The sequence below is a fragment of the Somniosus microcephalus genome, chromosome 15 (assembly GCF_052327205.1).
Source record: "Somniosus microcephalus isolate GS21.2 chromosome 15, FLI_Smic_1.0, whole genome shotgun sequence".
Classification (NCBI taxonomy): Eukaryota; Metazoa; Chordata; class Chondrichthyes; order Squaliformes; family Somniosidae; genus Somniosus; species Somniosus microcephalus.
This window is the reverse complement of record NC_141001.1, coordinates 72,155,453-72,180,968: the sequence shown is the minus strand read 5'-3', so window position 1 is coordinate 72,180,968 and position 25,516 is coordinate 72,155,453. Positions and strand designations below refer to the sequence as shown.

Below are 25,516 nucleotides of genomic sequence, written 5' to 3'. Positions count from 1 at the left end.
GTCTAGGACTAGGGGACATAGTCTAAAAAAAACAGCCAGGCCTTGCGGGAGTGAAGTTAGGAAAGACTTCTACACGCAAAGGGTGGTAGAAGTTTAGAACACGCTTCCACAAACGGCAAATGATGCTAGGTCAATTGTTAATTTAAAATTTGAGATTGATAAGATTCCATGGCACTATTTCGAAGAGGAGCAGGGCCAATACTTATCCCTTAATCAACGTCACTAAAACAGATTATCTGGTCATTATCACATTGCTGTTTGTGGGAGCTTGCTGTGCGCAAATTGGCTGCTGTGTTTCCTACATTACAACAGTGACTACACTTCAAAAAGTACTTCCCTGGCTGTAAAGCACTTTGGGGCGTCCAGTGATCGTGAAAGGCGCTATATAAATGCAAGTCTTTTTCTTTGATAGATTTCAGTTAACCAAAGGTATGAATGGATATGGGGTAAATGCGCATATATGGAGTTAGATCACAGATCAGCCAGGATCTCATGGAATGGCAGAACCGCCTCGAGGGGCTAAATGGCCTACTCCTGTTCCTATGTTTCTAAGAGTCTTTCTAAAAGCCATGGTTTCAATTTCTAATTAATCTGGGGTAGAATGTAAATGCAGAGTGAAAATGAAGATCAAGCAAACCTTTATGACTTGCACATATTACATTTCCCTCCCTGCTTGCACACTCAAGCCAAATCAGTCGATGTGCAATCCCGGTGTTCTATTTGACCCAGAACTTAGATTCAAATCCCACATCCAGTCTACCAGAGAGGCGTGTGAGGCTGTGGAATGCAGTACCAGAATCAGTGAGTGAAGCAGAGACTAAGTCAAAATTTAATAGAATAGGTAAGATGTTGAAGGAAATAGGAATAAAGGGATATGCTGAACAAAGTGACCACATTGGATTAGGACTACTGCGCGGCTGGAGAATAAACATAGACACAGAGTATTTGGGTCCAAATGCCCTTTGTGTTGTAAGTCTATGTTACTGATAATGGAGTAATGTGGCGGATCGCCACCTAAACGGGCGCAATCCACTTTTCCGTCCGTGGACAATAAATCGGGCACCTTGCCTTTAAGCATGCTGCCTTTAAGGCATGACAAAGGAGCGGGCGTCGCCCTCAGTGTGTACACAAAAGCGTGGGCGTCGTGCCATTCGGGTTTCAGTTTTAGCAGAGAGAAGAGCTGAGGCAGCCATCTCTCAAGAGACTGTAATAAAAAGCCATGTGTTCCTCAGATCGGTTCGGCCTCCATTCGTGTTCCGCGGCAGCCTCAACAGTAAGTCTGTTTGGGGCTATTTTTGATCACACCAGTTACAGTATTTACTTGTATATGCAAAGCTATTTGAAATACACTTTTTTAGTTAAATAAAACAATCTATTGTTAAGTACTTAACAGTTATTACCGCTTTAATTAAAGAACATATAATTGTACTACAAGAGGAATTATTCTTAGCAGTAATTATTGTGGCTGCAACATTTCACATCAGTGGAACAGGTAATATTTTACATCGAGAACTGGAAAGCAATCTTGTAACATGCGCAACCTAATTATGATGAGGTAGGACAGAACAGATAGGGGCAGGCTGTTCCCAGTCGTTGAGTGATCTAGAATGAGGGGGCAAAGGCAAGACATTTAGGACAGAGCAGGAGAAAGTTTTTTAGTTTTTTTTTTAAACACAGAGGGTTGCGAAGCTGAAGGCACTTCTGAAGCTGGGGGCTGAAGCCGAGGGCTGAAGCCGAAATCATGCCAACATTAAGAATAGGTTATACATGTGGTCGAAGGAAGAGAGAGAAAAGGGACATGGGAACAGGGGAGGCACGTGGGATTAGGACTACTGTTCATGAGGAAGACAAACACCAAAATGGACGGGTTGGGCCAAAAGGCGTGTTTCTGTGTCATAATTTCTAAGTAATTCTTTGTAATGTTTGCTCTGTTAAAGATGTTATACAAGCTCAAGAATGTGGTTGCCAATTCATGTCAAACTATGGGCAATTTTGTGGTGCTGTCCTTGCCCATTTAAGAATTGAATATATATATCCAGTGGCACTGGGCTGGATTTTACCAGCCAAGGCAGGTTTGGAGGTGGAACTGCCAGGAAAATGGGAGTGGGTAACAACCCCGCCTCCGTGCCATCTTCCCGGGAGGCGGGTCCCCGAGTCGCGCAGGGACCCATCTCCTCGAGGCGGGAAGGGGATTAGGGCCAATTAACTGCCTGCTAACAGGCGATTGAGGCTTATCCCCATTTTACGCCTGCAATTGTGGGCTTCCCAACGGAGCAATGGGAGTCTTTCAGAAAGGAAATTGAGAGAGTACAATGGCAACATGTTCCCGTAAAGGTCAAGGGAGGGACCAACAAGCCCAGGGAACCTTGGATGTCAAGGGATATACGAGAATGGATTAGGAAAAAAAGGGGGGCTTTTGGCAGATACAAAGGACTAAAGACAGAGGAAGCCCTAGAGGAGTATAAAAAGTGCAGGGGGATACTTAAAGAAATTAGGAGAGCGAGGAGGGGCCATGAAATAACACTGGCGATCAAAATAAAGGAAAATCCTACGGTGTTTTATAAGTATATTAAGGGCAAGAGGATAACTAGGGAAAGAGTAGGGCCCATTAGGGACCAAAGTGGCAAACTGTGTGTAGAGCCAGAGGATGTAGGTGGGGTTTTAAATGATTTTTTTGCATCTGTGTTCACTATGGAGAAGGACGATGTGGACATAGAAATCGGGCAGGGGGACTGTGATATACTTGAACATATTAGCATCGAGAGGGAGGAGGTACTAGCGGTTTTAGCAGGCTTAAAAGTGGATAAATCCCCAGGCCCGGACGAGATGTATCCCAGGCTACTATGTGAGGCAAAGGAGGAGATTGCAGGGGCTCGGACACAAATTTTCAGAACCTCTCTGGCCACAGGGGATGTGCCAGAGGACTGGATAACAGCTAACGTAGTACCATTATTCAAGAAGGGTAGTAGGGATAAACCAGGGAATTACAGGCCAGTGAGCCTAACATCAGTGGTAGGGAAATTATTGGAAAAAATTCTGAGGGACAGAATTGGTCTCCACTTGGAGATGCAGGGATTAATTAGGGATAGCCAGCATGGCTTTGTCAAGGGAAGATCATGTCTGACCAATTTGATTGAATTTTTCGAGGGGGTGACAAGGTGTGTGAATGAGGGTAGTGCAGTGGATGTGGTTTACATGGATTTCAGTAAGGCTTTTGAAAAAGTCCCGCATAGGAGACTGGTCAGGAAGGTAAGAGCCCATGGGATCCAGGGTGCCTTGGCACATTGGATCCAAAACTGGCTTAGTGGCAGAAGGCAGAGGGTGATGGTGGAAGGTTGTTTTTGTGACTGGAAGCCTGTGTCCAGTGGGGTACCGCAGGGATCGGTGCTGGGTCCCTTGCTGTTTGTGGTCTACATTAATGATTTGGATGTGAATGTAAAAGGTATGATCAGTAAGTTTGCAGATGACACGAAAATTGGTGGGGTGGTAAATAGCGAGGCGGGAAGCCTCAGGCTACAGGACGATATAGATGGGTTGGTCAGATGGGCAGAACAGTGGCAAATGGAATTTAACCCTGAAAAGTGTGAGGTGATGCATTTTGGACAGACTAACAAGGCAAGGGAATACACAATGAATGGTAAGACCCTAGGAAAGACAGAGGATCAGAGGGACCTTGGTGTGCATGTACATAGATCCCTGAAGGCAGAACAGGTGGATAAGGTGGTTAAAAAGGCATATGGGATACTTGCCTTCATTAGCCGAGGCATAGAATATAAGAGCAGGGAGGTTATGATGGAGCTGTACAAAACGCTGGTAAGGCCACAGCTGGAGTACTGTGTGCAGTTCTGGTCGCCACACTATAGGAAGGATGTGATTGCTTTGGAGAGGGTGCAGAGGAGATTTACCAGGATGCTACCTGGGCTGGAGCGCTTCAGCTATGAAGACTGGACAGGCTGGGGTTGTTTTCCTTGGAGCAGAGAAGGCTGAGGGGGGACCTGATTGAGGTGTACAAAATTATGAGGGGCATAGAAAGGAACTTTTCCCCTTAGTAGAGGGGTCAATAACAAGGGGGCATAGATTCAAGGTAAGGGGCAGGAGGTTTAGAGGGGATTTGAGGAAAAACTTTTTCACCCAGAGGGTGGTTGGAATCTGGAACTCACTGCCTGAAAGGGTGGTAGAGGCAGGAACCCTCACAGCATTCAAGAAGCATTTGGACGAGCACTTGAAATGCCATAGCATACAAGGCTACGGACCAAATGCTGGAAAATGGGATTAGATTAGACAGGGCTTGATGGCCGGTGCGGACGCAATGGGCCGAAGGGCCTCTTTCTGTGCTATATGACTCTATGGCTGCAAATCTCCCAGGGTCAGCAAGGCAAGCAGTGAGTCTGCGGGGGTGAGAGGGGTCGAAATGTCCGCTGTAGAGGTGAGTGATGGGTGCAAGTGTGGACAGGTAAGTACGAGAAGTGAGTGTAACTTGTTGGAAAAAGTTTCCTTACTTTTGCTTCTTTCTGCAGGCTTCAACCCTTGGGGATACGGAGGTGCCTCATCTCAACGGCAGAGATGACAGAATGGCTGCTGCATTCTCAGATGCAGCAGCCATCTGCTTTCTGCTGAGGGGGGTTTTGGTGAGCCTTCAGTGCAAGGGCTCACCTTAGAACAGAGATCGAGAAGCTGTCAAACACTGACAAAGCTGTCAAACGCTGACAATTCATGTCAAAAAATTTTCGACAATGAAGCTTCATATGCTGACATCATCGGTCTTCCCTCGATTGGCCGGTAAGCCCACAAGACGGGCTTAACAAGGTCAATCAAGGGAAAATAGCATGGGTTGGTTAGACGTCGCTGGGGGTGGGACTGAAACCCGAAAACCCACAGTCCTGCCCCCAACGTGCCTTGTTTGACAAAATCCAGCCCATTGTGTATAAGGAATAGGTTTAGAGCCGATATGGCTCAAACTGCAATTCCAATGCTTCATACAAGCCACTATAGTAAACAAATCATCTTCACTCATGCAACACATTTTGCATATTTGCAATGTAAAATCATTCTATACTATATATGTATGAATTAATAACTTTGGTATAGAGGACACCATCAAAATTTACACGATAAAAACAGGGAACATAGATCATAAAATTACATAACATTTACAGCACAGAAACAGGCCATTCAGCCCAACAGGTCTATACCAGTCTTTATGCTCTACATGAGCTTCCTCCCATCCTACTTCATCTAACCCTATCAGCATAACCTTCTATTCCTTTCTCCCTCATTAACTTATCTAGCTTTCCCTAAAATTCATCTATTCTATTCACCTCAACTACTTCATGTGGTAACAAGTTCCACATTCTAACCACTCTCTGGGTAAAGCTTTTCCTGAATTCCTTATTGGACTTATTAGTGGCTACCTTATATTTATGACCCCCACAAACAGAAACATTTTTTCTACGTCTACCCTATCAAACCCCTTTATAATTTTAAAGACCTCTATTAGTTAACCCCTCAGCCTTCTCTTTTCTAGAGAAAAGAGCCCCAGCCTATTCAGTCTTTCCTAATAGTTATATCCTCTCAGTTCTGGTATCATCCTTGTAAATCTTCTTTGTACCTTCTCCAGTGCCTCTATATCCTTTTTGTAATATGGAGTCCAGATTCAGATTCCTAAATATGGTGTAGTGTCCTGATTTTAATAAGGTCACTGCCTGTTTTGGGCAGAGCACGGCCGGATCTATTTTGAGGCCTGTTCAAAAATTGCAGTGGGTGGAATTGTGGTTAACTGAAGACAACAAAATAAAACTTCAGGAGAACAGACAGCTTAGCAGATTGGGCTGATGGATGTCAAATAAAATTCAAAGCAGAGAAATGTGAAATGCTGCATTTTGGAAAGGAGAGGGCATATGCATTAAATGGTAAAACTTTAAAAGTAGAGGAGCTGAGAAATTTAGGGTTTCAAATATACAAATCTTTAAAGTTGAAGCTCAAGTTGATAAAGCGGTTAAAATTGCTATATTTTACTAACTGTAGAAAAGCAAAGAGGTAATGATAAGCCTATATAAATCATTTATTAGGCCACAGCCAGAATATCGTACACAGTTTTGAGCGCCTAACTTTACAAAGGATGTCAAGGCCATGGAGAGGGTGCAAATGAGATTCCATTTGATATCGAGGATGATGGGAACAGGAGTAGGCCATTCAGCCCTTCGAGCTTGTTCAGCCATTCAATCAGATCATGACTAATCTGTATGTCAACTTAATTTATCCACCTTTGACCCATATCCTTTGATACCCTTACCTAACAAAAATCTATCGATCTCAGCCTTTAAAATTTCAACTGACCCAGCATCCACAGCCTACTGAGGGAAGAGAGTTCCAAATTTCCACTAGCTTTTGCTTCTCGATTTCACTCCCGAATCTAATTTTAAGATTGTGCCCTCTTGTTCTGAATTCCACCACCAGACGAATGTTTCTCTACTGAATCTTTTTGCCATTTTAAACACCTTAATTAGATCATCCCTCAGCCGCGTCAGCAAGGGCTGAGTCAGAAGGTTGTGGGTTCAAGTCCCACTCCAGAGACTTGAGCACAAAAACCTAGACTGACACTCCAGTGCAGTATTGAGGGAGTGCTGGACTGTCGGAGGTGCCGTTAATACAGAGGCCCCTTCTGCTCTCTCAGGTAGACGTAAAAGATCTCTCAGCACCATTCTGATGATGATCAGGGGAGTTATCCCCGGTGTTCTGGCCAATATTTATCTCTCAAACATCATTAAAACAGACTCTCTGATCATTGTCACATTACTGTTTGTGGGAGCTTGCTGTACACAAATCAGATGCCGCATTTCCTACATTACAACAGTGGCTATACTTCAAAAGGTACTTCATTGGTTATAATGCGCTTTGGGACATCCCGAGGTCATGAAAGGCGCTATATAAATGCAAGCCTCTCTGTTTCCTTTCTCAACCTTCTATACTCAAGGGAATACAAGTCAAGTTTATGTACAAGTGATAATGTAATCCTTTACACCCCAGTATCATTCTGGTAAATCTGCACTACATCCCTTCCAAGGCCAATGTAACAACAACTTGCATTTATATAGCGCCTTTAACGTCCCAAGGCGCTTCACAGGAGTGTTATCAAACAAAATTTGACACCAAGCCACACAAGGGGATATTGGTTTTAAGGAGCATCTTAAAGACGGAAAGAGGAGGTCAAGCGACGGAGAGGTTTAGGGAGGGAATTCCAGATCTTGAGGCCTTGGCAGCTGAAGGCACGACCGCCAATGGTGGAGCGATTAAAATCGTAAAATCGGGGATACACAAGAGACCAGAATTGGAAGAGCGCAGATATCTCTGGAGGATTGTAGGGTTGGAGGAGGTTACCGAGATAGGGAGGGGCGAGGCCGTGGAGGGATTTGAAAACAAGTATGAGAATTTTTTTTAAATCGAGGCATTTTTTAACTGGGAGCCATTGTACCTCAGCAAGCACAGGGGTGATGGGCGAACAGGACTTAGTGCGAGTTAGGATACGCGCAGAGATTTGGGTCAGCTTAAGTTTATGGAGAGTGGAAATTGGGAGGCCGGCCAGGAGTGCATTAGAATAGTCAAGTCTAGAGGTAACAGGCAGGATGAGGCGTCCAGCAGCAGATGAGCGGAGGCAGGAGTGGAGTCGGGCGATGTTACGGAGGTGAAAATAGGCAGTCTTCGTGATGACATGGATATGTGGTCTGAAACTCACCTCCCGGACCAGATAAATGCGTAGAAAATATCGGAGGCATCCGCCCACGGGAAGCCTCCGATCGCAAATTCAGGCCCAATATATCCTCTTGACGCAAGGTTCCCAGAACTGAACGCAGTACTCCAGATGGGATCTGACCAAGGCTCTATGCAACTGAAGCACAACTTCATCACCTTTGTATTCCAGCCCCCTTGAGACAAAGGCCAACATTGCATTAGCCTTCGATTCGTTTAATACAGAGACATGACTGGAGGAAGTGGGATCTTTTCATTATAAAAAAGTTTCAGAGGAGAGCCAATCGAGGGGCTGGAATGATGAGGAGTTTGATAAGGTAAATAGGGAAAAACTCTTTCCACCATTTGGTGAATCTGTAACTAGAGGGCATAGATTTAAGACCATCACCAAATGTATGAAGATGTTAGAAGAATTTTATTTTAAAAAAAGGTCGTTAGAACCTGGAATGCCCTACCTAAAGCAGTTGTGGAAGTAACATTCCTAAAAGCTTTTAAAGGAAAGTTGCTACATCAGAGGGTGCACAGATCGCCTCCTTCTGTGCTGTAAACATAGAAAATAGGAGCAGGAGTAGGCCATTCGGCCCCTCGAGCCTGCTCCGCCATTCAATGAGATTATGGCTGATCATCCAAACTCAGTACCCTGTCCCTGCCTTCTCCCCATATCCCTTGATCCCTTTAGCCTTAAGAAATATATCTAACTCCTTCTTGAATATATTTAATGAATTGGCCTCAACTGCCTTCTGTGGTAGAGAATTCCACAGGTTCTCCACTCTCTGGGTGAAGAAATTCCTCCTCATCTCTGTCCTAAATGGCTTACCCCTTATCTTTAGACTGTGACCCCTGGTTCTGGACTCCCCCCGCCATCGGGAACACCCTTCCTGCATCTAGTCTGTCTAATCCTGTTAGAATTTTATAGGTTTCAATGAGATCCCCTCTCATTCTTCTATACCTACTCATGAATGCACACAAGGAAGAATGCACACCTTTCTAAGTTTCCAAGTAAAGTTCATTATACAGAGACTAGCTGGGGAGCCCCGCGTTGCGAGGGCAATTTTGGGGCGCTTGGTCTCCCTGCCCCTGTGTCCCCCCCCTCTCCCGGTCATGTCCTCCCTCTCCCTGTCCTATCCCTCCCTTCCCTACCCTCCCCTCCCTCCCGTCTCCCTCCCCTCGCCCCCCACTCCCCTCTGTCCCTCTCTCCGGCCCCTCCCCCTGCCTAGCGCCTGAGGTCCGGTGCCGTTCCGATAGCAGGAATGCTGAGCGGCGGCCGGCGCCGGGAGCGGGCTCTCGCGGGCGGCGCGAGCACCCCCGCGATTTCCCGAGGCTCGCCCCCCCCCCCCCCCCCGCGATTTCCCGAGGCTCTCCACCCCCCCCCCATTAAATTGTTATTTAATTCCCTAACACATCATTAAAATATTTACCTTAGTTCCCTAACACACAGAAAGTGTGGGGGAAAAAATCAAGATGGCGGCCACTCACCTCGGTTCAGAAGGATAAGGCCCGCCCACACACGCACCGATCGGTCGACCGGTCAGGTCACCGAAGCGTAGGATTGATCAATCGTCGAGTCACTCGACACTCAACTGTAGGAAGGAACCCGCCGTCCGATTGGTGGACCTCGACGTCACACGGTCGCTAATGAGATACTAATGAGCGGAACGCTGAACGTTTTTGGGATACCGCGGGCGGGATTTTTGTCCGGCCGAAACGTAAATACGCCTATGACCGGTCCGGAATCGCAAGCTTTCTTTTGAGGCGACGCGCGCGTCGGTACGCTCTAACTTTCAAACGTATAGAGAACGGACAGACAGAAGAGCCGCTTTATATATATAGATTATTATATGAGCTGGATCACAAAACTTAACCAATTTTCCATCCTTTGCAGATGGCAATAAAGCAGATGATGGTTAGAATCCCAGAGATTAAATTATACAAATAAAACATTTTGAAGCAGAATATGAAGTATACCAAGAACTAATTTTGAATTGCCATACAAAAATTGTAAATATAAAAACACAAATAATTTGCATGAAACATTATTCTATGGTCACTTATCCAAACACAAATACTGATCGTCAAAAAGGAGTGCACTGTCACTGGTAGATAAGTCTTACTTTGCATTTAAAATCAATAAACTTTCCACACACTGTTGGGTTCAGCAAATACTGTTTCACCAGAACCAGACTGCAACCAAATAAACCGCTTCACTGTAAACAACTCGGCATCAATATTTTGCACAACAGATGGATTCAAACAAAGTGACAGGCAGAACTTTCTCTAGCAATGGAGATTGCAGTGGGGGGGGGAAAAAGGAGGCGGGCAAGAAATAAAACAATTCATACAAGCTCGTGGCCAACAATATTTTCTGCAAGAGAAATTTTGCATAAAAAGTCAGGAACTTAATTTTGAAATGGAAAGTGGAAGGATTCCAAAATTGGTAGGTACGGCATTTATTTTGAGAAGCAAAAAAAATTATAGAAATGTTTACAATTCCTAAGTTAGTATCAATTTACTTCCTACTTCAGTGTTATCCAATAGAAATCACGCCATAACTACAGGTGCGGCTAGTCAAACGCCATTTTAACCACATGCACTAAAATTGTAGAACACATACGTAAATGTACTTCACGTGTATATTTACTTAAACAGCTACCATTCAGTAACCAAGGAAGTAAAGAACACTCTGATCAAAAAACATTTCCTCACTGCTTGCCATTTTACCAGCAAATGCACAAAAGTACACATGCATGCGCCATGTAAATGAATATCACATGCCAATGACACATCTATTGCTTATTTTCTATTTGCTAATCAAAAATGTCATTACCCACATCTGGATTCCCAATTAGCCACATGTGGCTAGTGGCTAACGCAAGACAATGCTGTCCGAGTTGAAAGTGTTTTTATTTTTTTTTTAAACTCCCTTCTAGCTGAGGAGAGCAATGTAGGGGATTAGACAGACACTACTGATCTATTCAACTCGTTTACAAGGAATAACACTAATTTTCACTGAGAAATGAAAAATTCCATTAAGAAGTTAACTTTCACAAATGTTACTTAGGATAGAGGTGGGGATTTGAAGAAAGGTTGGCAGTGAAATAGAAGTGCAGAACAATAGGCCACCACTCAAAATTGTTCTAAGACACTAAAAAGGAAGAAAATTATAGTTTTAAATATATATATATTTTTTTTTTTTTTAAATACACAATTCTATTTAAACCTTATTACACCATCCAGGATACCTAATATTTTGGATCCAGACAGAGAAATAAGCAAAATGTAAATTCTCTGACCAGGGAAGAGAGTTATCTGCTCCAAAAAATAAAAATGAGAGTACTTGGTTCCCTGATTGCTCACCAAGTTTATCTAGTAAGTAGCTGTGCTATAAAGACCAGGAATGTCACACGTTCAATCACCAGCGTAGGTTGAGCTAGTTGATCAAAGCTGGGGAGGTGGTAATGAATCTACAATTGTCCTTGTCTGTGTTAAAGGAGGAAAAGAGAAATATCAGATCCTGATTACTACCCAATGAACCCTGCTAGAAATGCACACATGGATGTTGGGCGAGGACTGGATCAGGCGCAGCTGTGACACGCATTCAGTGGAATAGCCTTGCAATCCTTACCATCAACATTCACATTTGACCATAGCACCAGCAAGTGGCTTGATACTGTACCTCAACATGGAGTCAAAGATTTCTGAGAAGGGGGAAAAAATAGAACACTTTCCTGCTCTTAACTCACCGCTCCATCTTGATGGAATGATAGTTTCTGGGACCTACGTGTTGAAGGTCAGTTTCTGAATGCTAGTGTTAATAGCTTTGACTCATCCTATTTTAGTAATGTAATAATATTTCAGTAGAAAGTTGTGAATCAGGTAATCATAAACAAGATGATACATTAACATTTACAATCAGTACCACAGTTCAAGTTCAGTAGATAGAATTCAGTTTCTATTAAATATCAAATTATATAACTTAAGTAACTCAAGTTTTTGGTTTTGAAATCCAGACACCCAATTTAAACTATATATGTTTGTTAGTATATAAAAGTACTAAACTATTAGAGCTCAAATAGTTTTAAAATAATCCTGTGAATATGGTATTCAGAATGTGTACATGCAGGAGCAAGACATCAGCAATTATAGAACATTACAAACTAGGTTCTATTCAAACACCAACTGTCCAAGTAAGCCAAAAAAAAACCTCATTAAACTCTGATATAGAAATTAAGCAAGAATACCACTGCTAGACATTTTGAAAATCTCTTATTTCAGTTTCGACGTAAAAAGCTGTTTCTGTACCGAGATAGGGCACGTAGTGATTTTCAACAATAAGGCTGCAAGTCCAAAGGTCAGTGAATCAAAGCATTATTTTGCTTTCACCCAATCCACGGTTTAGACTTGGGAGCTCTGAAATACAAAGCATGATAGAAGGGGTCAGAACAAAATACCATACCAGACAAAAGTGAACGGTCCACAAATGAGGTTTGCAGGCAAACAACTGAAAATTATTCCAGGAACAACACTCAAAACCCAGAAAACAAATCACAGGTAGCACCCTTTCATATATATAATATATATGTGATATAAATATGTACAGCAAACACAGAGCTGCAATTCAGTCAAATCAGCTCCAGCAAAAAAAACACAAGGATGAGTATCCGAACCCAAAGATGAAATTAAAACCATCAGCTCACGGGTTACCCTTTCCTCATTAAATTCTCTAGAAATGTGCTCTTCCACCCATTATGTTTAAGAGGCATTCCATGATGCAAGACCTGAAGCCTCACTTTATCGTAGTTGGTTATAGCAAGTGTGCAAGAAAAGGTCTGATCCCCATGCAATCTCTATTCTAGTACTGCTATTGAAGAGTATTCAATATAATTTCAATCATGTCAGTCAGGTTATACTGACCACTCAGGCTTCAAAAATGTGCATCACACATCATGTCATTCCTACATTCTGCTCACAATTTATAGGAAGCTGTAGCAGATGGTATATAATCTACATACCTTGGAGAAACCCATCACATTATCTGTGGCGAGGGAGTTGACAGAGGGGGGAGTAGAAAAGTCAAACTCACCAGTAAGCCAATGGAAACATAGTCCAACTCATTGGGCTCGGCACCGGATCCACTTTTCATACCAAAACCAACATGTAACTGAACTAGACCACATTATGGGTGGATCTTCATGGACAGTTGGAATTGCTTTGGGTCTGGGAAGTTTGTACTGTACTTACTTTGTGGCAGAAAATTCTCAGTCTTAATCAATGATTTCACACTTTCCACGATGTTACACATCAAATTTAGTTCCCACGACTTAAAGCATTTGCGAGTCACAATTATTCCCCGAAACAAACTGAAACCTGCATTACATCTAATGAATGCACCATGATGCTCTAATACAAAACAATGTCTGTGTGGAGTTTGCACATTCTCCTCGTGTTTGCGTGGGTTTCCTCCGGGTGCTCCGGTTTCCTCCCACAGTCCAAAGATGTGCGAGTTAGGTTGATTGGCTATGATAAATTGACCCTTAGTGTTAGGGGGATTAAATACGTGGGGTTACGGGGATAGGGTGGGATATGTGTTGGTGTAGGGGTTACGGGGATCGGGTGGGATATGTGTCGGTGCAGGCTCGATGGGCCGAAATGGCCTCTATCTGCACTGTGGGGATTCTGTGATTCTGTGAATGGTGGGCCTCAGATTTCATTTTCTCAGACAAGTGGACATAATTTAATTATGTATTCCTAATCTATGATGAGTTTTGAACAAATTGGCAATTAAGAGTAGACAGCATAGTTTAATATTCATGACTGCATAATGGTGTTGTCTATTGAACATGCATTACAAGGGAGCATAAGAAATATATATACATCAAAGGGCTGATCATTTTTAAACATTAGATATTAAACTTGGTAAAGCAGCCAGACAAGAAAATATTCTCAAAAGCCAGAGCTCCATTCAAAATTCCAAACTTAAAACTTTAAAATAGCATGACACAGCAAATCTAGATCAACTCATAATTTAATGTCTTATAAAGTGCTTTTTCTACCACCACACACTTAAAAGTTAGTCTGCAGTATTTTTACCAGAAAGACAATTTCCTAATTATATAACTGATTATTTCAGAGAACCAAAAATTATCCATTTCAATTTGCTACAACTTGTAAATTAAAACAAAATATACAGCTACAAAAATAATGATAAAGTACAGCAATTGCTTAGATATGAATTTTGTATGGTGTCAAACCTGTACTGTTGTCATAAGCACAGACTATGTTTTGACAGTCAATCTCAACCATCCCTCTACAATGAGCAAAACTCAGAAATGAATCAATCTACCACTTACCGATAAATGTATTAGAAAGCAGCTAGACCAAAATACTTTTTTTTTTTAAAAACACTCCTTCTATACGAGAGCTTCTGCCCATTAGGCTTTCCCAACAACAGAAAGGGAGGGGGGGGGGGGTGGCGGCATTAGTGGGACAGCAACAACCTCCGCTCTGCAGTTACAGAAGCTAAAACACAAGCAACAGGGCCCGGTCGCAGCACAAACTCCCCTCCTCCCTTCTTCCTTATCTGTGAAATAAAATACAGTGAGAAGCATTACATTGATACGTACCCAACGGTTTCATAAATCTATTATGCGTAGTTATTAAAGCGAGAGAAGTTATTATCGAGAATAACGTAAAAAGAGAGGGCGGTGAAATAAAGTATTTACTTAATTTAAAAATATAGATCTATATATGTAGCGAGCTCGGCGGGAAAGCACAGCAACAAGCCCGAGTTTCCAAGATGGCGCCTTCGCCTGTGCGGGTCAAGCCTCCGAGCGGACGGATGCGGCTTGTTTTGACAATCCCAGCACCCTCTGCGCCGAAGCAAACCGAACCTGTCAATCAAGCGGCGCCTCCACCTCCCCGCCCCTTTCGAACCAGGAGATCCGAGCGTTCTTCCGCCAAAACCCGGAGAAGCGACCAATCGGCGGGGGGAACCTTCCCGCTGACGTTCTCAATCAAAACTGAAAGACTTCAGTCAGGAACGAATCGAGGCCGTCCAATCAAAAACGTGCGCTTGAGCCGCGGCGAGACCCCGCCCCTCAGGCCCTGTCCGGTTGCTGTTGAAAATGGCTGCACAGCGGCCGCAGACTGTCAATGGGCGGAGTAGACGTCAATCAAGAAATATGCTGGAAGTTTATTTTGGCGAAAGCCAAGGGAGGTGGCGAGAAGGGGTGATATTTCAGGAAGAGAAATAACGAAATCTTTAAACACAGCTGACTGCCCGAGCAGAGCGAAAATGAAAACAGGAGAGCGTCATAAATTAACACTTTTCAAACGGGACAGCAGTCCTGGTTTAAAGGCGCGATGCCACCGTGGGTAGTTTTTTTGTGAACAAGTTTAGTTCCTGTAAGAGGCTGCTTTGCAAATCTGACCATTTTGAATTTTGAGAAACACTTCTGTCATACCAGTGTCTTTCCTAAGCTGTTTGTTTTAATAAAATCATAGAATGATATAGCACAGAAGGAGCCGTTCGACCTACCATGTCTGTGCTGGCTCTGGCAGAGTTATCCAATTAGTCCCATTCCCCTGCTCTTTCCCCGTAGCCGTTTTTTTCCTCAAAATATTTATCCAATTCCTGTTGAATATTACTATTGAATTTATTTCTACCACCCTTTCAGGCAGTGCAACAACTTGTGTAACAAAAATGTGTCTTCATATCACCTCTGGTTCTTTTGCCAATTACCTTAAATCTGTGTCCTCTGGTTACTGACCCCTCTGCCACTGTAAACAGTTTCTCCTTAGTTACTCTTTCAAAACGGTTCCTGATTTTGAACACCACTATCAAATTTCCTCTTGACCATCTCTGCTCTAAGGAGAACAACCCTAGCTTACCCAGTCGCTCCACATAACAAATCCCTCATCCCTGGTACCATTCTAGTAAATCTCTTCTGCACCCTCTCCAACACCTTGATATCCTTCCTAAAATGTGGTGCCCAGAAATGAACACAATACTCCAGCTGAGGCTTAACCAGTGTTGTAGAAAGGTTTAGCATAACTTCCTTGCGTTTGTACTCTATTCCTCTATTAATAAAGCCAACGGTCCCATATACGTTTTAACAGCCTTCTCAACTTGTCCAGCCACCTTCAAAGATTTGTGTACATACACCCTCAGATCACTCTGTTCCTGCATCCCCTCTAAAATTGTACCATTTAGTTCATATTCCCTGTCGTGAATCTTATCATGACTCATGAACTAACACTGGGAGGCCAGCTGGTGGCGCCGTCCAAGGTGTATAAATACTCAGGCATGGGCCCAGCTTGCTTAGGATGTTTCTGTAACCAGGAACTAGTGATGTAACTAGAAATCTCATGGTTTTGAAACAGTTGATTAAAGCCTTGTTTTATACTCAAACCAAGTGCTCAGTAGTCTTTTTACATCATTCCCTTTTCTAATTTTTCCTACCAAAATGTATTCCTTCACACTTCTCTGCATTAAATTTAATCTGCCATGTGTCTGTGCTCCCAAAGTCTGCTGCTATCCTCTTCATTGTTTACTACTTTTCTGAGTTACCTAGAACATAAGAAATAGGAGCAGGAGTAGGCCAATCGGCCCCTCGAGCCTGCTCCGCCATTCAATAAGATCATGGCTGATCTGATCCTAACCGCCAATCCACTATCACAGAACCATCTCCTGAATCTAACAGAATTAGACACACGCAATAGGAGCAGGATCAGGCTACACGGTCCCTGGGTCCGCTCCGCTACCCACAGGGCCATGACCGATCCGAACCTAGACTCATGTCCAAATTCCTGCCCGCTCCCCGTAACCCTTAATTCCCTTTACTTCTAGGAAACTGTCTATTTCTGTTTTAAATTTATGTAATGATGTAGCTTCTACAGCTTTTTGGGGCAGCATACTCCATGGACCTACCACCCTCTGAAGTAGTTCCTCCTCATCTCAGTTTTGAAAGAGCAGCCCCTTATTCTAAGACTATGCCCCCTAGTTCTAGTTTCACCCATCATCGGGAACATCTTCCCCGCATCCACCCGATCCAACCCCTTCACAATCTTATATGTTTCAATAAGATCGCCTCTCATTCTTCTGAACTCCAACGAGTAGAGTCCCAATCTACTCAACCTCTCCTCATATGTCCATCCCCTCATCCCCGGGATTAACCGAGTGAACCTTCTTTGTACGGACTCGAGAACAAGTATGTCCTTTCTTAAGTATGGACACCAAAACTGTACGCAGTATTCCAGGTGCGGTCTCGCCAATACCTTGTACAACTGAAGCAGTACCTCCCTATTTTTATATTCTATCCCCCTAGCAATGAAAGCCAACATTCCATTGGCCTTCTTAATCACTTACTGCACCTGCATACTAACCTTTTGAGTTTTGTGCACCAGGACCCCCAGATCCCTTTGTACTTCAATACTTTCCAGTTTCTTGCCATTAAGATAATAACTTGCTCTACGATTTTTCCTGCCAAAGTGCATAACCTCACACTTTCCAGTATTGTATTCCATCTGCCAAATCTCTGCCCACTTACTTAGCCTGTCGATGTCCCCTTGCAGGTTTTTTATGTCCTCCTCACTCACCACTTTCCCTCCCATCTTAGTATCATCTGCAAACTTTGATATGTTACACTCGGTCCCCTCCTCCAAATCATTAATATAGATTGTAAAGAATTGGGGACCCAGCACTGACCCCTGCGGAACACCACTAGTTACTGATTGCCAGTCTGAGAATGAACCATTTATCCCAACTCTCTGCCTTCTGTTAGATAGCCAATCCTCTATCCATGCCAGAATATTACCCCCAATCCCGTGACTTTTTATCTTAAGCAATAATCTTTTGTGTGGCACCTTGTCAAATGCCTTTTGGAAGTCTAAATACACTACGTCCACTGGTTCCCCTTTATCCACCCTATACGTTACTTCCTCAAAGAACTGCAGCAAATTTGTCAAACATGACTTCCCCTTCATAAAACCATGCTGACTTTGCCCTATTAAATTATGATTATCCAAATGTCCTGTTACTGTCTCCTTAATAATGGACTCCAAAATTTTACCTACCACAGATGTTAGGCTAACCGGTCTATAGTTTCCAGCCTTCTGTCTACTGCCCTTTTTAAATAAGGGTGTTACATTAGCAGTTTTCCAGTCTGCCGGGACCTTTGCCGAGTCCAGGGAGTTTTGGAAAATTATTACCAATGCATCCACAATCCCTACCGCCACTTCCCTCAAGACCCTAGGATGTAAGCCATCAGGTCCAGGTGATTTTTCCGCCTTGAGTCCCATTATTTTACCGAGTACCACTTCCTTAGTGATTTTGATCGTGTTTAGCTCCTCCCCCCCTTTAGCCCCCTAGCCACTGACTCCATCCCTCTCCCTAACATATTTCTGAGGCTGAACTGCACTGTTCCCAACCTTGTATATATTTGACCCTGAAATGAGCTTCTGACCACATATCCGCGGCATAACTAAGACCGTCTATTTCCATCTCCATAACATCGCCCGTCTCCGCCCTTGCCCCAGCTCATCCGCTGCCGAAACCCTCATCCATGCCTTTGTTACCTCTAGATTTGACTGTTCCAACGCACTCATGGCTGATCTCCCACGTTCTACCCTACGTAAATTTGAGGTTATCCAAAACTCGGCTGCCAGTGTCCTAACTTGCACCAAGTCCTGTTCACCCATCACCCCTGTTCTCGCTGACCTACATTGGCTCCCAGTTAAACAACGCCTCGATTTCAAAATTCTCATCCTTGTTTTCAAATCCCTCCATGGCCTTGCCCCTCCCTATCACTGTAATCTCCAACAGCCCCACAACCCCCCTGAGATTTGCACTCCTCTAATTCTGCCCTCTTGAGCATCCCTGATTTTAGTCGCTCAACCATTGGTGGCTGTGCCTTCTGTTGCCTAGGCCCTAAGCACTGGAATTCCCTGCCTAAACCTCTCTGCCTCTCTTTCCTCCTTTTTAAGATGCTCCTTAACACCTACCTCTTTGACTGATCTGCCCTAATTTCTCCTTATGTGGCTCGGTGTCAAATTTTTTTGTCTTATAATACTCCTGTGAAGTGCTTTGGGACGTTTTACTCTGTTAAAGGCGCTATATAAATACAAGTTGTTGTTGTTGTGATATGTATTATTTGAAAAGTTTGAAATTATGCCCTGTATACCCAAGTCCAGGTCATTAATGTTTGTCAAAAAAAGTAGTGGAGCTAATACCGACCCCTGGGGAATACCACTGTATATAATCATAGAAATTTATGGCACAGAAGGAGGCCATTCGGCCCGTCTTGTCTGTGCCAGCCGAAAAAGAGCGATCCAGCTTAATGCCATTTTCCAGCTCTTGATTCGTAACCCTGTAGGTTACCGCACTTCAAGTGCATATTCAAGTACTTTTTAAATGTGATGAGGGTTTCTGCCTCTACCACCCTTTCAGGCAGTGAATTCCAGACCCCCACCACCCTCTGGGTGGAAAAAAGTTATCCTCAACTCCCCTCTAATCCTTTTACCAATTATTTTAGATCTATGCCCCCTGGTTATAGACCTCTCTGCTAAGGGAAATAGGTCCTTTCTATCCACTCTAGGCCCCTCATAATTTTATACACCTCAATTCAGTCTCCCCTCAGCCTCCTCTGCTTCAAAGAAAACAACCCCAGCCTATCCAATCTTTCCCTCCAGTCTGAAAAACAACCGTTCACCACTACTCTCTGCTTTCTGTCCCTTAGCCAATTTTGTATCCATGCTGCCACTATCCCTTTAATCCCATGGGCTTCAATTTTGCTAGCAAGTCTATTATGTGGTACTTTGTCAAACATCTTTTGAAAATCCATATACACAATATCAACCACACTACCATTATCCACCCTCTCCGTTACTTTATCAAAGAACTCGATCAAGTTAGTCAAACATGATTTATGTTTAACAAATCTTTGATGACTTTCATTTATTAGCCCATATTTTTCCACGTGTCAATTAATTTTGTCTCGGATTATTGTCTCTAAAAGTTTCCCCACTGCTGATGTTAGGCTTTCTGTAGTTTACATGCAAATTTGTTCCTCTATCGCCACCCCACTATTTGGTGGCCTATAGTATACATCCAGTGGCGTAATAGCGCCTCTATTGTTCCTTAATTCTAACCAAATAGACTCTGGCTGCGAAATTGGGAGGTTTAGCGCCAGCCATTAAGGCCAGTTTTGGGAAAAATGGCAGATGCCTCGCTTCCGCCCGCTTCCGATGGGATTCGCAGCGGCCACCATTTTGGGGAGGTCGGTAGCGCTGCCATTGCCTGCGCTCGGTTACAGATATTTAGATGAGGCAGATTGTGACGTCAGAGTGTGCGTCAAATCAGCATTGCACAATCTGCCATTTTTGACATAGCTGCTCCATTTAACCCCCTCTCCTAATCACGACCAGCTTACCAGGCATTCAGCAGCGGGAAGTACCCCCTGAACAGCGCTATTTAAAGAGATTATCAAGAACTTGCAGCTGACTTGTTTTTTGATTTGTACAGGCTCTGCGTAAGTTTGTGCAACTGTTTGAAGCTCTCTAAAGTTAGTTAAAGTTGCTGGTTAGTTAAAGTGACAGATTGTTGCTGCAAGTGGAGAACACCTTGTTTCTTATTTAAAGGCTTCTGCTCACACCACTTGCTCCCAGTCATGGGGGCTCGACTTGCAGTCCGCATCGTGCTCGAGTATGACGGAGGTGGAGTGGAGGCAGCGTGGAAGAGAACAAGATGCTCAGAGGGTGTAGTGTATGTAACCTTTCTACCTTTAAGAGAACTATTGTATGTAACCGTCCACCTTTAAGAGAACTATTTTAGGTGTTGCACTACTTTATCTTGGCTACTGTATACTGTAATACCGGTGGTGACCACACCGGTATATAAGTGCTGTGTAAGGATTTATTGGGCAGATTCGCCCTGACCTTCGAATAGTAAAGTCCTGTTAAAGTTACTCTTGTAGTCTGTGTATTAATTCACCATATAACCCACAGACTTTACAGTGACGACGGGTTCGATCTTACCCTGCGGCAGCGACACACCCGAAGCAGTTAACGAGCGTCGAGAAGAGGCACCCACCCTCGTCGTTCTGCTGAGAGAAGACTCGAGTCTGCAGAGCAAGGAAGAAGGAAGGATTCAGACACGAAGCCTTCCATCAGCAACAGGCTGTTATTGTCCCTTCTGCCACGGCGGTGAGTGAGCCGATCAGCCAAGAGAAGCAAGTCGGCCACGTTGACTGTGAGTAGGGGGAAAATAAAAAGAAACGGAGGATAAGGGCGGTGAACTCGACCACGGTCGGGGGAAAGGAGCCGGACAGAAGTCGGGCCCAGAGGCGCTGAGACTGGGGCAGCGTAGGGCACGGAAGCCGCGGTACAAGCGGGAACGCAGCCGGTGTGAGAGACCGGGCTACAAGCGGGAACGCAGCCGGTGTGAGAGACCGGGCTACAAGCGGGCTGGGAGACGCAACAGCGTCGTGAGACAGCTAGACCGCGACCGGCGAAAAAGGCTGGGCAGCTACCGAGGCCACAAGGCGCTGCGACCGGGATCGTAAGGCGCGGGAAGATATAAAAATAAATAAAACCGCGGAGAACTCAGCCGCAGCCGGGGGAGGAAAGGACCGGACTGCGAGAGGGCTGGGAGGCGCGATTGGAAGCCGCTGAGGGAGAGACAGAGCCCGAGTGAAGGGGGAACGGGACCGAGCGAGGGAGACCGAGCGAGATTCCGCCCAGCGGCTGGATATAAAAATAAATAAAACCGCGGAGAACTCAGCCGCAGCCGGGGGAGGAAAGGACCGGACTGCGAGAGGGCTGGGAGGCGCGATTGGAAGCCGCTGAGGGAGAGACAGAGCCCGAGTGAAGGGGGAACGGGACCGAGCGAGGAAGACCGAGCGAGATTCTGCCCAGCGGCTGGAACTGTTCGCCGCCAACGAGTTGTCCCCAGCGCCGGTTGCTGGCCAAGAAAAGGGAACAAGGAACGCACTGAAGCCGGCGCGCAGGCTGCGAACTCCGAAAGCCAGCGGTCGTCACCCGAAGGAAAGCTTACCCCTCCCGCCAGGGGAAGAAACGCGGGAAGCCGCCAGTAGGCGGGGAAGAAGACAGAAGCGGGAAACCGCCATTTTGAAAGTGGGCGGGGAAGAAGACAAGCGCGGGAAACCGCCACTTTTGGAAAAAAAAAAGTAACGAACAAATTCGTTGTGGTGTCTCAAAAAGATAATGAAGAATCACCTAAAGTCTAAGGAACATCGGGAGATGGTGGCGCTACTACGGAAAAAGGAGGACGAGAAGGAGGAACGGTGCATGCAGCTGGCAGCTGACAGTGGAGCCCAGAGAGTCTCCAAGAAGCAGAAAAGGAAAAGACGAAGCAGAAGATGATGACCATCTGAACCATTATCACCTCTACCAGGTCACGCACGTGGTCTCTCCGTACGGAGCCAAATCAGTTTGGAAGTAGAAAAGCTTCTCAAGGTACTCAAGCTTTTAGAAGTCAACAATGCTGGTTCAGAAGTGACGGAAGTTCAAGCTGTTAAGTCCAGTGAAGGACTATTGGATGAGTCACTCCAGCAACGTGAACCGACTACACCGAGACTGAATCTGTGAACTGTTTTCCGCAAAGACTGAATCTGTGAACTGTTTCCCGCAGAGACTGAATCTGTGAACTGTTTCCGCCGAGACTACATCTGTGAACTGTTTTTACATGAAGTTGGATATATGTTATGTTTAATGGGGAATAAGTATGTTGTAAGCTAAAAAGGGAGGATTGTAGTGTATGTAACCGTCCACCTTTAAGAGAACTATTTTAGGTGTTGCACTACTTTATCTTGGCTGCTGTATACTGTAATACCGGGAGTGACCACACCGGTATATAAGTGCTGTGTAAGGATTTATTGGGCAGATTCGCCCTGACCTTCGAATAGTAAAGTCCTGTTAAAGTTACTCTTGTAGTCTGTGTATTAATTCACCATATAACCCACAGACTTTACAGAGGGAGAAAGAGGAGGGGCAGGAGGGCTCTAAGCAGGAGGCCAAGAGCACTTCCCCTTCCTCCACTTAAACTAGGAACAGTGTATTAGGAGGCTCCAGTTCAACAAGGCGGTGGTCACAGAACTCTGCCCCCTCCTGCAACCAGACATGCAGCCTCAGAGCAAGGCGAAGACAGGTCTGTGAGTGGCCCTCAAGGTCACTGTGGCCCTCAACTTTTTCGCCACTGGTTCCTTCCATTCTGGAGCAGGAGACATAGCTAACATCTCGCAGTTCACTGTCCATCGCTGCATCCAGGAAGTTACAGAGGCTCTCTACTCCAGGAGAAGTAACTTCATTGTCTTCTCTCTGAACAGAGAGAAGCAGGAGGAGCACACATGTAGCTTTGCCAGGATAGCGGGCTTCCCCACGGGCAGGGCGCTGTCGACTGCACACACGTGGCTTTGCGGACACCGCACATCAATCCTGAGATGTTCTGTAACCGCAAAGACTATCACTCTCTTTTTAATGTGCAGTTGTTGTGCGACCACGCCCAGCGCTTCATGATGGTGAGGGTGAATGTCCGGTATCCTGGCAGCAGTCATGATGCCTTCATCCTGCGCCAGTCCAGTGTGCCAGCAATCTTTCAGCCACCACAATAAACCTATTTGGAGACAAGGGCTATCCGCTCTGCAACTGGCTGATGACTCCCCTCCGCAGCCCCGCCACTCATGGCCAGCACTCATATATAATGACAGCCATGCTGCCACCAGGGACATCATCAACAGACCATCGGGGTGCTAAAGCAATGGTTCTGCTGCCTTGACCACTTGAGAGGAGCCCTCCAGTACATGCTGGAGGGGGTGCCCCATTTTGTGGTGGTCTGCTGCATGCTTCACAACTCAGCCATCATGAACGTGCAGCCCTCGAAACCACGGATTCCGGGACCACCTCCGGAACCACCTCAGGAGGAAGAAGAGGCAGAGGGGGAGGAAAGAGGCAGACAGCACACCCCCGTTCTGGATGGGCTGCCCGTGACCACCTCATCAGACTCCAGTTCCAGTGAATGAAACTCCAGATCCCCCATTGCTCACCACTTCACCATCCTCTGTCACGGAACATCACAGCATCCTCCTGAGCATAAAGCTGAACTGCGAGCCACCACACAACACACATTCCAAACATAATTTATAAATGTATCAAATTCAAATAAAAAAAACTAAGCCAACTAATCAACCTTGAGCATTCCCATAGTGTCTGTCTTTTGTTTGTCTTTTCCTACTCTAGTGTTCCTACGAAGTGCTCCCGCAGTGGCTGCAGCATGGCCAGTGGAAGGCTGCTGACTTTTAGCTGGGGAGACGACCGGTGGCCTTGCAGGACGAACCCATGCAGCTCTGGCACCACCACAGCATGTGCGGCAGTAGTCTGGGCTAACTGGATGACAAGGACAATGGTGGAGTGGCAGTGGTGGGAGTAGAAATGCTGTCATCCTGAGAGAGGATAGCAGGTTCTTGCTTCTCGGAGCCACTACCATTCCTCCGGGGCAGCGCCTCAGCATTCCTGTCGTCTGTTGGAGGACAGATTGCTGGACTGCTGTGACACCCTGCAAGCCCCTTTCCACACTCTTAAACCCAGCCATGATGGCAGCAGTCTGAGCTTGCGTGGCAGCAAGCTGAGACTGCAGGAAAGCAGTCTGGGCTTCCACTTCAGCACTGAGATGTTGAGTTGTTTCCGCCTGTGCTGTAATGGAAGCTGCGAGATCGTTCATCACACCCAGCATCATGTTTGGGTCCACAAGTTCTGTAATGGAGTTGCCCATCATTTCTACCCTGGAAATCATGGGCTCCAAACTCTGCGCAAAAGCCTGTGCAATGTTGGAGCCGGACTCCTCCATGCTCCTTGACCCTGACAAGAGGCTGTCTGGCAGACGTGCCATTGTACCAAGCATGCCCTTCACCCTTCTTCTGTAGGCCGCCCCATTGAGGTCATCACATGAGTCCTGTGCAGCAGAACTCGTGCGCGACCTCTCCCTCTGAGGAGCTGGCACCTGAGCTACCCTTTCCCTCTGCTCTGGCTGCAGGCCACTCGTGCTCGGTGACTCACCGTGTACAGATCCCGCCTCTATACTGCCCTTTAAAGTACACGCAGTGCCATTTTCTGAGCTGGTGTCTGTGAGTCAGATCGAGTGATGGTGCCTCTTCTTCTCCTTCACTCTCCTCCTCTACAACATCGGGGATAGGCTAGACTGCTGGCAGTTCTTGGGTAGCTGAAAGGGGAAATGCACATGGGTCGGGTTGTGGTGAAGGGTGGTGGGGGAAAGCAAGATACACCATCAGCAGCTTGTAAGTGAGAAGAGATAGTGGGATGAGGTGGGAAGTGGGATGCAACAACAAGGATTAGGTATGAGCATGCCGTCATTGTCAGCAATGCTTTCCACTTCCCCGCTGGCCACGGACTCTGACTGCCACTCCAATTATTGCGAGCACCGATTCCTCCAGACCCGTGAGGTTCTCCATTCTGGCTTGCCTTCCACCCATCTGCTGGTGCTTCTGGCGGTTTTGCGCTACCTTGCCCTGCAAGAGAAGGGGAAGTGTGTCAGTGAGTGTGATGCAATGTGTTTGGGTGATGTGCCTGCCATAGTTGAATAGCTAGCAGTGTGTGCAAGGTATGAGATTTGGGTGTGAGTGGTGCAGCAGTGGTAAGTTTGTGAGGGTGAAGTGAAGCTACGATTGTGAGGTATGAGTGGCGATAACTAGAGATTGTTGGTAGGTGAGTGATGTGGGTGAGATGCATTGAGCCATGTATGAGA

At 45.4% G+C, this 25,516-nt stretch overlaps 1 protein-coding gene across 13 annotated transcripts in view; it reads right to left on the bottom strand.

Annotated features, from left to right (window-relative positions):
* The window catches only part of ppp6r3 (protein phosphatase 6, regulatory subunit 3), a 141,783-nt gene extending 127,083 nt beyond the window's left edge, over positions 1 to 14,700 (bottom strand). For 3 of the 13 annotated variants that reach the window (XM_086008016.1, XM_086008023.1, XM_086008024.1), the window contains exon 1: positions 14,367 to 14,680. The gene's annotated coding sequence lies outside the window, so the exon portion shown is untranslated. Of the gene's footprint in view, positions 1 to 11,100; positions 11,224 to 12,045; positions 12,154 to 14,093; positions 14,181 to 14,366 lie in introns of those variants that run through there. The other 10 variants (XM_086008018.1, XM_086008020.1, XM_086008013.1 and 7 more) reach the window with 9 other exon arrangements.
* Positions 14,701 to 25,516: the final 10,816 nt, after the last annotated feature.